Consider the following 12,870-nt stretch of genomic DNA (forward strand, 5'->3'; position numbering starts at 1 on the left):
TGTATATATATATATATATATATATATATATATATATATGTATACACTGTATATATGTATGGGCACAGTTTATATGTGTATATATATATACACACACACACACACAGACACACATATATATATATATATATATATATATATATATATATATATATATATATATATATATATATATATATATATATATATATATATATAATATGTGCATATATATATGTATGGGCACAGTTTATATGTGTATATAAATGCATATGTATACACGTATAAATATGCATATGTATACACGTATCTATGTATATACATGTGTGGCTGTGTAAATATATATATATATATATATATGTATGTATATATATATATATATATATATATATATATATATATATATATTTATATATATATGTACACAGTTTATATGTATGTATGTATATACATATATGTATGTATGTGTATATATATATATATAAATGGGTGTGTGTGTGTGTGTGTGTGTGTGTGTTTGTGTGTGTGTATGTATATGTTCATATATATATAATGTGCATGTATAAGATAAATTTGATTAATATTTACAGTAGCTACCTAACAGTCAAGCTAATTCAGCCGCTAAGTTTAGCAGTGAGCATGGCATCTAGTTTCCTGCTCTCTTTTGTTGCATACTTGTTTTTTCCTGCAGGGATAAAAATACTTGGAAGAAATGTACTTTACTTGGCGCTATAGATAGGGGTGGGCAGCTAACGCTGCTAAGTAAAGTATGTCAACAGTAAAAACAAAATTATGGTCAGATCTTTTTCATCGTTGATTACATTGACTTTGTGGTAGTAATGGCATCCAAACATTTGCCTTGAGCGAAACCAGGGCTGACTGTATTTCTTTCTCCTCCATGCTGAAACATTGGAGACATACCGTGTAAAACTATCTCGCTAACATAAGCAACACTTTTTGCTCCTTGCTGGAATAACACACTACGGCGCTACCTGACAAACAGTACTAGCAACAAGTAAGCGGCTTCAAAAAACATATTTTTAAAAATGGATTCTTGAAAATCGTGGATTGATTAAAAATCCAAATAAGTGAATATCTCAATTTCAATGTGAATAGATATTTCCCGACACTTCCATGGATTTCGTGTATAGAGGTGTGGTACAAAATCAGGATACAGTACTATTTAAGCATTTTACCAATGATGAAATCAGAACTCAGCATTTGGATTTGGATTGAAAAAGCACAGCAGCGGCACCTTGATGTGTGACGGACAGATACAATGATGTGTGCGTCCTTGACTGCAGCACCTTGGCAGTTTGTACAGAGGTTATTAAGCTAATGAGAAAAGTGTGGTGATGTGAAATTCTTACCATACCACCCAGGCTGGGAGAGTCTGTTCACCCCCCGGTGCACTGCATCTGGCAGTAGCCTCCTGGTAATCTGCTCTATGTACAAAAAAAGTTCAGCACCAGCTTGTTCTCATAGACCACCGAGCGAGGCCCCCCGAACATCACAACAGGTCTCCTTTCATAGCTTGGGATCAACGGGTGCCCGCCGAACCGAGGTCCAGGCCCGGAGCCTCTCAAGGTGCTGCATTGACATTGTGCTAACTCATGACAATATTTTTTTTTGTCCTATATGTAGCAATCACAACTCAGAGTGGGTTATTCAACTTACTTACTAAAGACCTTTCTTGCTTTGACTATTGGTCTTCAAATTGGCTTAAAGGCTGTCGTTTTCAGGTTTTTACGTACTATGAGCAGGATCATCAGCGATTTTGAAGATTTACTGTCAGGGATTGACATTTATTTAACAGACGTGCTGTGGGATGTCATGTAGCTCCCTTTTGATTGATCTCTTTACTTCCTGCTACAAAGATGGAGGCTGCTCCCGTAACCACACTTCCCCTTTCAAGCTCCTTCCACAGGAGACGCCCTTCGGCGACGTCCTAGGATCAGTCGCGCAAGCCCTGCCCCCGAAATATAACTGTAACCATCAGAGGAATGAACCTGACCTTAGTGTCTAGAGGCAAATCCATCCTCAAGCCTGTTTTTAGAAGTCCATATGTGGTCCATATGGAACTCCTTCCTGTATCCTCTGTAGAAATGTGTTAGTCCACAAAGGGTTGGAAACACATCCTGAACTTATTTGATCACAGACCATCAGTTAAAAACAAAAGTAGGAAGAAGATGAAGAATTCCCCCCTGTTGCGCTCTTTGATAGTGTCTCAAAAATCAAACATGATTTCAAACCCCGCAAGATATGTTATGTCACTCAGTCCTTGTTTGAGTGATACATGCTTGTGAAGTTGTCCTGCTATCTAAGGACAATTGAATCAGACACTTGTGACATTTGACGCGTTTTGTTTCAAGCTTTAAAATTTCTTTTTTGTTGATGGAAAAAAAGTGTTAGGCACAAGGTCCTGTCCAGCTAAGGTTTCATTTGGCGTTTTCCCAAGGGCCTTGTGGTGATTAAACAGCCATTTAACTGTAGACCTGGCGAGACATTTAGCTTACAATCGTAGACTTTAATGGACTCTTCCAAAGAGTCCAAGCCAGAAGTAATGACCTCAGCATGTCACAGGAGGCCAACTCTACAGCGATTGCATGGACGATTAACTCTAACAGCAATGGCGGTAGCTGAACATAGGTAAGAATAGCACTTTTTGGAGTGTTGTCATTACCTACCTGCATTGTGTCATGTAAATGTAGTGATATGAAAAAGTCAAAGCAAGTTAATCTGTAGCAGATGTTTACTTACTGTGACACGACTGGTAAGGGCTGCATGTGAGACGTGTGCTCATGGAGCAATAAATTCCAAAGAGTGTATACATGTAAAAGGACTCTCCTCCGTGCAATAATTTCCTCATTTGCTAACCGATTCTGTGGACGCGTGTCCGTTTGATGTGTTCAGAGCTGCAGTGCAGATGCCACAGTTTTAGCAATGTTGGACGTCATTTGGCTGGCTCTTCTCGGAATACATAGAAAAAAACACCATGAGCACCACCTCTAAAATTAGTGTGTGAAGCACATAAAGGAGAGAAATATAGTCAGAAGTAAGAGAAATCTCTTTAGAGGTTGTCCTCTCTCTTCACTTTGATACATTTTCGTGAGTTGCCGTGGCCGAGAGCCAAGCGAGATCCCCTCTGGTGACTTTGAGGCTGTTTTGTCAAAGATAAAAGCTGCAAGTACATTTTTTTCCTTTTCTTGCTCTGGTCAGATCATCTGGAAATCCCATTTTATATCCCTTTTATTTGGATAGTTTGTGTCACAACCATGCCCATTGCCCACCGCACCTGCTCTTTTGTGTCTGCACCCTGCCATTTTCCATCTGACCACTAAATGCCCCAGACTTTTCCTTAAGCCTTCCAGCCTCGCTTGCTCCAGTTCAGTTCCCGCTGTCGGCTAGGTCTGTTTGTTGATGTGTCTGGGATAGCAGAAGCAACGTCAATACTCCTGTAGGACTCCACATCCGCTACTACCGCAGAAGAGCCGACCTCTGCCAAGGTTAAACAATCCTAAACACAACTTGTTTGATGGAAAATTGGGAAACGTTCCACTCCAGGCATACAGATGGTGATAATGCTCATTACAGACGTACAAGTCATTGGGCCTTGTGCAATGAGACGGCTCAAGGTTATAATCAGTTCCGCACTCCTTCCTTTTACACGAACTTTGGATTTTTTGTTTTGTTTCATGGCTTCCGTTGAAATATATTTCACAAAAAGACCTTCCAGAAAATTACTTTTAGGCACATTTTGCTATGTATTAGCAGAATATATTATATAATGAACCAAAGTATACGTTGTTATTTTCAGTTTACAACAATAGCTTTCTACATTGCTCAGGAACTAAGTCTAATTCACAGATGTCTAACTCCCCATTTGAAAATAACATGCATCCGACACACATGTGGCATTAATAGGATGCACTGATCCGTCTTACTAAGGGTATCACCACCAAAATTAGCAATAACTAAAAACAACACCACTTTAACTATTAACCCGTGTCTTTAAAAATAACACAGTAAAATGCATGACAACACAGTTAAAAGTGATAATTGTAATAAGGCATTACAAGGCATAATCTTCTTCGGCCTGTGATCTAAAGTGTGCTTTAAAATCATTGGTCTATTTCATCGCTTAATGGTGAATTTAGCTAGACAATTTTTACCTTTCAATCAGACAAAGTTCCCATGATAGTTACCTTTACTGTCAGTCATTTGTTTAAAACCTTATGTTCATAATCCAGTTGGAAATATCGGTTTTAAAAATGGCGTTTTTGGTCATTTTTACTACATACAATAATCCCTTGCTACGTCACACTTCAAATATGGTGGATTTAAATATATACAGTACGTGCGTGCGTGCCTGCGTGAGTACGTACGTATATATATATTCATATATATATATATATATATATATATACATATATATATGTATATATATATATATATATATATATATATATATATATATATATATATATATATATATATAATATGTGTATATATATATGTACAAATCCCGTTTCCATATGAGTTGGGAAATTGTGTTAGATGTAAATATAAACGGAATACAATGATTTGCAAATAATTTTCAACCCATATTCAGTTGAATATGCTACAAAGACAACATATTTGATGTTCAAACTGATAAAACATTTTTTTTTGCAAATAATCATTAACTTTATGACAAAGAAGTTGGGAAAGGTGGCAATAAATACTGATAAAGTTGAGGAATGCTCATCAAACACTTATTTGGAACATCCCACAGGTGTGCAGGCTAATTGGGAACAAGTGGGTGCCATGATTGGGTATAAAAACAGCTTCCCAAAAAATGTTCAGTATTTCACAAGAAAGGATGGGGCGAGGTACACCCCTTTGTCCACAACTGCGTAAGCAAATGGTCAAACAGTTTAAGAACAACGTTTCTCAAAGTGCAATTGCAAGAAATTTAGGGATTTCAACATCTATGGTCCATAATATCATCAAAAGGTTCAGAGAATCTGGAGAAATCACTCCACGTAAGCAGCATGGCCGGAAACCAACATTTGATGACCGTGACTTTCGATCCCTCAGATGGCACTGTGTCAAAAACCGACATCAATCTCTAAAGGATATCACCACATGGGCTCAGGAACACTTCAGAAAACCACTGTCAATAAATGCAGTTTGTTGCTGCAACTGTAAATGCAAGTTAAAACTCTACCATGCAAAGCGAAAGCCATTTATCAACAACATCCAGAAACGCAGCTGGCTTCTCTGGGCCCGAGATCATCTACGATGGACTGATGCAAAGTGGAAAATTGTTCTGTGGTCTGACGAGTCCACATTTCAAATTGTTTTTGGAAATACTCGACATCGTGTCATCCGGACCAAAGGGTAAGCGAACCATCCAGACTGTTATCGATGCAAAGTTCAAGAACCAGCATCTGTGATGGTATGGGGGTGCATTAGTGCCCAAGGCATGGGTAACTTACACATCTGTGAAGGCACCATTAATGCTGAAAGGTACATACAGGTTTTGGAACAACAAATGCTGCCATCTAAGCGGCGTCTTTTTCATGGACGCCCCTGCTTATTTCAGCAAGACAATGCCAAGCCACATTCAGCACGTGTTACAACAGTGTGGCTTCGTAAAAAAAGAGTGAGGCTACTTTCCTGGCCCGCCTGCAGTCCAGACCTGTCTCCCATCGAAAATGCGTGGCGCATAATGAAGCGTAAAATACGACAGCGGAGACCCCAGACTGTTGAACGACTGAAGCTCTACATAAAACAAGAATGGGAAAGGATTCCACTTTCAAAGCTTCAACAATAAGTTTCCTCAGTTCCCAAATGTTTATTGAGTGTTTTTAAAAGAAAAGGTGATGTAACACAGTTGTGAACATGCCCTTTCCCAACTACTTTGGCACGTGTTGCAGCCATGAAATTCTAAGTTAATTATTATTTGCAAAAAATAAAAGTTTATGAGTTTGAACATCAATTATCTTGTCTTTGTAGTGCATTCAATTGAATATGGGTTGAAAAGGATTTGTGTTCTGTTTATTTTTACATCTAACACAATTTCCCAACTCATATGGAAACGGGGTTTGTACATGTATATTTATATATACGTATATGTATTGAGCGATGTTGAATGGAAGGGCAGGACAACACAAGATGCTAACAACACGGCTAATGATCATAGCTGCGACTGTCAAGTTGGTGTCACTTTTGCAAAACAACACACACTTGTGGTTTCAGCACATAGAAGCCCAATTCTAACTTCGAGGAAATAACGAGGGTGTGCTAAATTATGTCAGCGTAATGTTCGTGTTTTAGTGGCCGGGCAACAGCCATAGCATTGACGCTTGGGGGATCCAAGCTCATGAGTACTGTAATCTACAGTAGAACATATTCTGCTCCTACTGTATTGGATGAAACAAATGTGAATATATGGGTGTTATTTCATGTTCAGAGGGCTCAAATTATGTTCAAAACTTTTTTGAAGTTCTTAAACAGTTTTTATGTTCTACCGATGAAAGTATTTAATTTAATAATAATAATAATCCTACCTCGTAGAAATTTGTGTACCACGGTCAGGTCTGGAACTATTTAGCCATGATGAAGGAGAGACGACTGAACTTTTTACAGGACGTGCATGAGACCACGTACAATGTAGTTATACATGATAAAAAATAAAGATACATCATCTGTGATTATCCTGCATTGCTAGAAACCCAAACCAAATCAATTAAAAGCAAAATAGAGGTCCCACTTCCGCTTTTTTTAATCATCGGAAGCATGCCTTTGCTCTGTTGAGTGTGTAAAATAAGCACGGAACACCTTTAACTGATGCTCCAGATGTTGATGGAGAAAGACGGGGGCAATGGGGTTAGGAAAGGGGGGTTCTCAGAGGGTCTGTGCAGCAGGTGAGGCGATTCTTGCCAAGAACACATTGTGCTTTAATAAACATACTTTTCAAAATGTAACTTATTTTTCTGTTGTACCGTAAAATGAATTATAAATTGAAGAAAGCTGTGCACGAAGAGGAAGAGATTTTTAAATGGAAACCGAGTACTCCGCCCCCCAGTGGCCGACCGTGCTTGAACCCAGCAGTCCGTGATGAGCCTGGAAGTCAAATCGGTAATGGCAGAGATAATAGGTCCTTATTACTTTGACCCCTGACACCTGTTCTTAGCGAGAAGTTTAGGAGCGGTCCCAGAGGAGCTTTCTGATACTAACGTGACTCCAAAACGAGTAGGAGGAGGAGGAACAGTCACAGCAACTCCAACTGGAACCTCATTCAGCTAGCATGGAGCGCTGGAGGCGACGGGTGGGGGGGCGGTACTAGACTTTGGAATGAGTGCAACCCATATGTCCGTCGCATCCAGGGAGCAGTATTTCTACCCTCAATCCATGAAAGGTTTATAGACTTTAACTGTAAAGAAAAAACACTAAATCTAACACTTGTTTTAAACACAAAGCGACCCCCAACCTCCTCAATCCTGCTTCCGACGTTACCCCTGGAAGTCCTCGTCTGGAATGTCCAATGTTGTTTTTATCAAATGTTCATTTAATGTGCCTGTAAAGCCACTTCCTCCCCCGGACCGTTAAAGTAAAGCTGCTACTAAGGCCAGTGTGTGAAGCCCATGTGCAAGGTTTTTGGGATGGTGGGCTCCACAGAACAGAAATGGACACCAGATGGGACTAAAGGGGGATGCAAGCTGGAATAGAATAACACATGCAAAATATTTAGGCTGAATGGTTTAGAGATTGTGTGTATGGAAGCCTATCATATCTTTTGGGCTGTTGCATCATCCACAAAAGATGATATTGAGTTATTAGTTGGATAAATAATTCAATCTTAAGGGCTTCATTTATCATTTCGAAGCTGGATGTTACACACGGATTTTCGTTCAACACACATTCGTTTTTCTTTGCAGAGGAAAAATAAAAAAAGCCCACCAGGAAGCCCTTGAATATAGATGATTGAAAAAACAACTGTGCTGGTTTTCCACGCAAGCGTTCCATGTGTCCGAGATTGAAAACCAACATTCCACGGTCCCGATGTGCGCGCACATTAAAAAACATTCTATTTAGAGCATTTTCAGCGGCCTTGTGATCCTTCCAGCAATCCTTTCCTAATGCAAACACAGCATAAAATGTAGTCCTTCAAAACTCTGCAAATCTCTGTTTCTCTTGCCCCCTAACCATCCACACTTCATTATCTGATCTGCCATTGTAGCCCCACTCTTCCTTCATTTCGAGCCCAGAAATGACAGTGCTTCCATCATACAAACACTGCAAGCAGGAATATATTGACACAGGTGTTCCTGCTTCAGACTGTTTTCCTTCTTGTAACACATGATATGTTTTGATTCTGCCAGCCGGCCCATTCCCACTGTCCTGGCGAATAAGACTCATGAGATTTTCACTGTTAGCATACTGGTTGTTTACCTTGTCTTACTCTATTTAATGCCGTGCAGCCCTTTGGTGACACCTTAATGTTTGGCATTGTTGTTTTCAAAATTTTTGTTCTTCTAGTGTTGAGACACATCAATGACTCAGAGGTGTGCGAGGGTGGAATAATCTGTCTGAGCATGAGCGCTACACGAACAGGTGTATGTAGGTGTGTTTGTCGTCATTCATTAAAGTGCCAGTCAAAATAGGTAATTTGTTTTTTCACCGAGGGCCCGTTGGCGTGTTGTGTCTTTGTTCTGAGAGCTCCTGATGAATCAATGCTGGGCTTTTGCTTTTTTGATTTAGGCTGTGTTCACACTTGTGGTTTGGTTTAAAAGCATAAAAATATTGATGCATATGAATAATTTCGCGGAAGACATTTTAGCCTGAAGGCTTCTAAATTAAATCTAAGTACAGTGGTCCCTCAGGATACAAGCTGCCTCTCAGCTTATTGTTATGCATTTAGTTGAGAGAAAATATTTGGGTTATGAGCCTCCCTCTTTAAAAAATTGCCTATGCAAATTGTGTAACAAGGCTAATGTATATACGTTTACATTCACTGTTATAGGCGGCCCTCTGAGGGCAGCCATAATTGCGATGTGACCCTTAAAGCTGGGGTACCTAAGTTATATCCTTTAACTAAAGAATAATCACATTAGCATCACACAGTATATCATAACAGTAATCATTTCTGCAAAAAATGTACGTCTGCATGCTTGTCTATGCCTTATATTTATTTTAGTAAATAAAACCCCGGAAGAAAAAATAATTTGTCTTCATGGCTGTCAACCCCTCCAGATCCAACTACATAATTTGGCGAAAGGAGGGGTGAGCAGAGTCATTGGCTGATGTGATATACAGTGAAGCACATGCACGGTGCAAACTTCTTACGTAAAGCATGGCTGCCGAACACCCACCTGGAAAGATAGCAACACCTGCGCTTGCTGTTACACCATAAACTGTTTGGTCTTGGACTAACTTTGGATGCACAAGGTGCTGTTTTCCTTCTATAAATGTAATCTAATGTTCCATATTCCTATATTTTGTGTGTATCCTTTTGTGTGGCGCTGTGTGTTACCGATAGTATGCAACAAAATACAAACTTTGGGATCCTTTGATGCAACTTCAGACTGTCAACAACCTATATGTGTGCAAGTAGAGCTTTTCTGCGCAATTTTGTGCACTTCCAGTGAAGAGGAGACTGGGAGGGAATATGAGCAAGGTGCGCAAAGTGGGGGGTGGTATTTACAGTTTGAATTCTGCCTGGTGACACAAGATTCAAGTACGCAAAAATGCCATTAAAGCTAAAGATAAAAGCTATTATTGCTACTACAGACAATTGCACCTATATTTTTTGCCTCCACTGCTGATGATCAGACTGACGATAGTATTTCAACGTCGCCTGTACAAACTTTGGTTTCTGTCTTTTCTTTTCTCCAGCTGCGGCTCATCAATGCATAAACATGTCTGCACTTTTCACATGACAATTTCATGTACTTTAACATTTGCAGTAGTCTCAACAAACAGGCGTATCGATTGCGGTTAGGAATGTTTTTTGTCTGTAAAAATCAGAACTTTCGTTGATATTTTGGTGCTAGTTGTTTTCATTTAAATTTTACTAATTTATTAATGTTGTATTTATGTTGTTAAAAATTCAATTTTATTAGGATTGTGTATTTCATACACAAGGTTGTTCAAGGTACTTTGTTGAAATATATATATATATATATATACACTGTACGGCCACAGAAGGAATTCAGAATTGTTTTAGAAAAATAACATTTAAATAACTAGAAATAAATTATTAATTTTAAAGGGGCAGCACGGTGGTAGAGGGGTTAGTACGTCATCCTCACAATACGAAGGTCCTGAGTAGTCCTGGGTTCAATCCCGGGCTTGGGATATTTCTGTTTGGAGTTTGCATGTTCCCCCCGTGACTGCGTGCGTTCCCTGTGGGTACTCCGGCTTCTTCCAACCTCCAAAGACATGCACCTGGGGATAGGTTGATTGGCAAAACTAAATTGGCCCTAGTGTGTGAATGTGAGTGTGAATGTTGTCTGTCTATCTGTGTTGGCCCTGCGACGAAGTGGAGACTTGTCCAGGGTGTACCCCGCCTTCCGCTCGATTGTAGTTCGGATAGACACCAATGCCCCCCGTGACTCCAAAGGGAATAAGCGATTGAAAAATGGATGGATGGAATTTCAAAGGGGCTCAGCTGTTTGCAACTTGCTATCTTACAAAACTGGTTATTGTCTGCCATACAAACCAGGCCAAAACCAACTCAGCTGCAGTCATCTGGCATGTCAACAGCAGCCGCTCGCTCTCTCTCACCTGCACTAACACACACACTCATGGCACTTAGCCAGTGATACGTTTATGGCCACACAAAAGACTCCCCAATCAGATGTGAGCTTATTCTCCTGTCATTTATTAAGAATGTTAATTTATAGATATTAATCATGAAATGGTCTTACTAGATTACAGCAATGCTCATAGAAAATATATTTTACGGACAAAAAGTTACAAAAATTGACTTTATTCCATGCTTTCATCCAATTGTGCAAAGTTAGTGTTTTAAGGGAAATTAAAGGTGATCTCTGAAAGGGGTGAATATTATTTCCAAAGCAGGACTCCACCCAACCCATTACTAGTACATAGCTCATGAAAAACAAAATGTATTTGTTAGTTTATTTGTAAGTGGGCCAAATCACCTACAGTACAAGCCAAAAGTTTGGACACACCTTCTCGTTCAATGCTTTTACTTTATTTTCATGAGTGTTTGCATTGTAGATTGTCACTGAAGGCATCAAAACTATGAATGAACATGTGGAGTTATGTACTTAACAAAAAAAGGTGAAATAACTAAAAACATGTTTTATGTTCTAGTTTCTTCAAAATAGCCAACCTTTGATCTGATGAATCTCGGCATTCTCTCGATGAGCTTCAAGATGTAGCCACCTGAAATGGTTTTTATTTCGCAGGTATGCTTGAAGCTCATCGAGAGAATGCCGAGAGTGTGCAAAGCAGTAATCAGAACAAAGGGTGCTTATTTAGACGAAACTAGAATACAGAAAATGTTTTCAGTTATTTCGCCTTTGTTTGTTAAGTACATAACTCGACATGTGTTCATTCATAGTTTTGATGCCTTCAGTGACAAAGTACAATGCAAATAATCATGGAAATAAAGACAACGCATTGAAAGAGCAGAAGGTGTGTCCAAACTTTTGACCTGTACTGTATATTAGAAAATTATCTCATGGAAATGAATGTTGTCATTTGATTATGATAATAAGACGTTTCAATTGTTATGACGTCAGGTTTGGGACAGGTGTGATGCTGGTAAGGCCACAGTGTACAAGTCTGATGTTGCTCACATGTGCTCCAAGGAATACTTGGGGAGTGTTTAAGTTTGCTAAGACACATGAAAAATTAGAGGGAACATTGCTCCTGCATGGGGACTCACTACACTGGAAACCTATCAACATCACTGGTCATTCCAGCATCTGTGTAAGTAGCATTAAGATCAGCCATGTCATTAAATGCAGGTGATGTGATGCCAGTCATGTTATCTGACTGATATTATGTGAAGATCAGTACATGGCCCAACTTAACAGGGTTTCCCCTAAACTGCCAAGATGGTTTATAGGTGTGGTCCCAATGATGCCATCGAGTAATTTGCATAATTTGTTATGATGATATGATTTCCTTTGAAAAAACAACAACCTTTAAATGTATCAATTAAAACAAATCTGTTTTTATTAATTAGTACTAAGATATTGTTTTTATCATTTTGCCATATTTTCAATTGTTGTTGCTTTTTGTTCAAGGTACTTTGTTGAGATTAGGGTTGTACTGTATACCGGTACTTAAAAAGTACTGTGATACTAATCAATTGAAATCGGTACTCTACTGTCTTTGAAAAGTATGGGTACAGTCCTTTCATCGGAATGCCCACTGTGCGGCGGTGATGACAGAGCCGAGGCGCATGATGTTGAGTGAGTCAAAACATACACACAAAGAGCATACAAGCAATAACATCTTGGAGAGGAAGAATGGCAGAAAAACTCATTTTTACAGGTTAATAAAGAGGTTGCATGAAGTGCAATATGGAGGTGTATGGGCTTCAAAACTAACAGTATAGGTGACGCTTTAAGCAGGGAGGCACTGCAATTTCTGCTTTAAAACCCGCCTCGCCAAATGTGGCGATTAGTATTACCCCATTTGCTCCAAACTTCGGTTAACTTTTAAATAATAATCATTCGGATCTGCACAAGGAATTATAAATAGTGACAGGTAATAATGTAGTTGTTACTCCTGTCCTGCTGTTCGGCTCCGGTGCAGACTGTAATCGAGGAGCACAGGGCAGGTGTTCCTTCCAGAGCAGAAGTTTTTGATGGGAGTAACACTCTTCACTCTACCCGGTTATGGGTCTGCTAAGCTGTGCTTTCG

Source organism: Nerophis ophidion, linkage group LG05 (genome assembly GCF_033978795.1).
Source record: "Nerophis ophidion isolate RoL-2023_Sa linkage group LG05, RoL_Noph_v1.0, whole genome shotgun sequence".
In the NCBI taxonomy this organism is placed as follows: domain Eukaryota; kingdom Metazoa; phylum Chordata; class Actinopteri; order Syngnathiformes; family Syngnathidae; genus Nerophis; species Nerophis ophidion.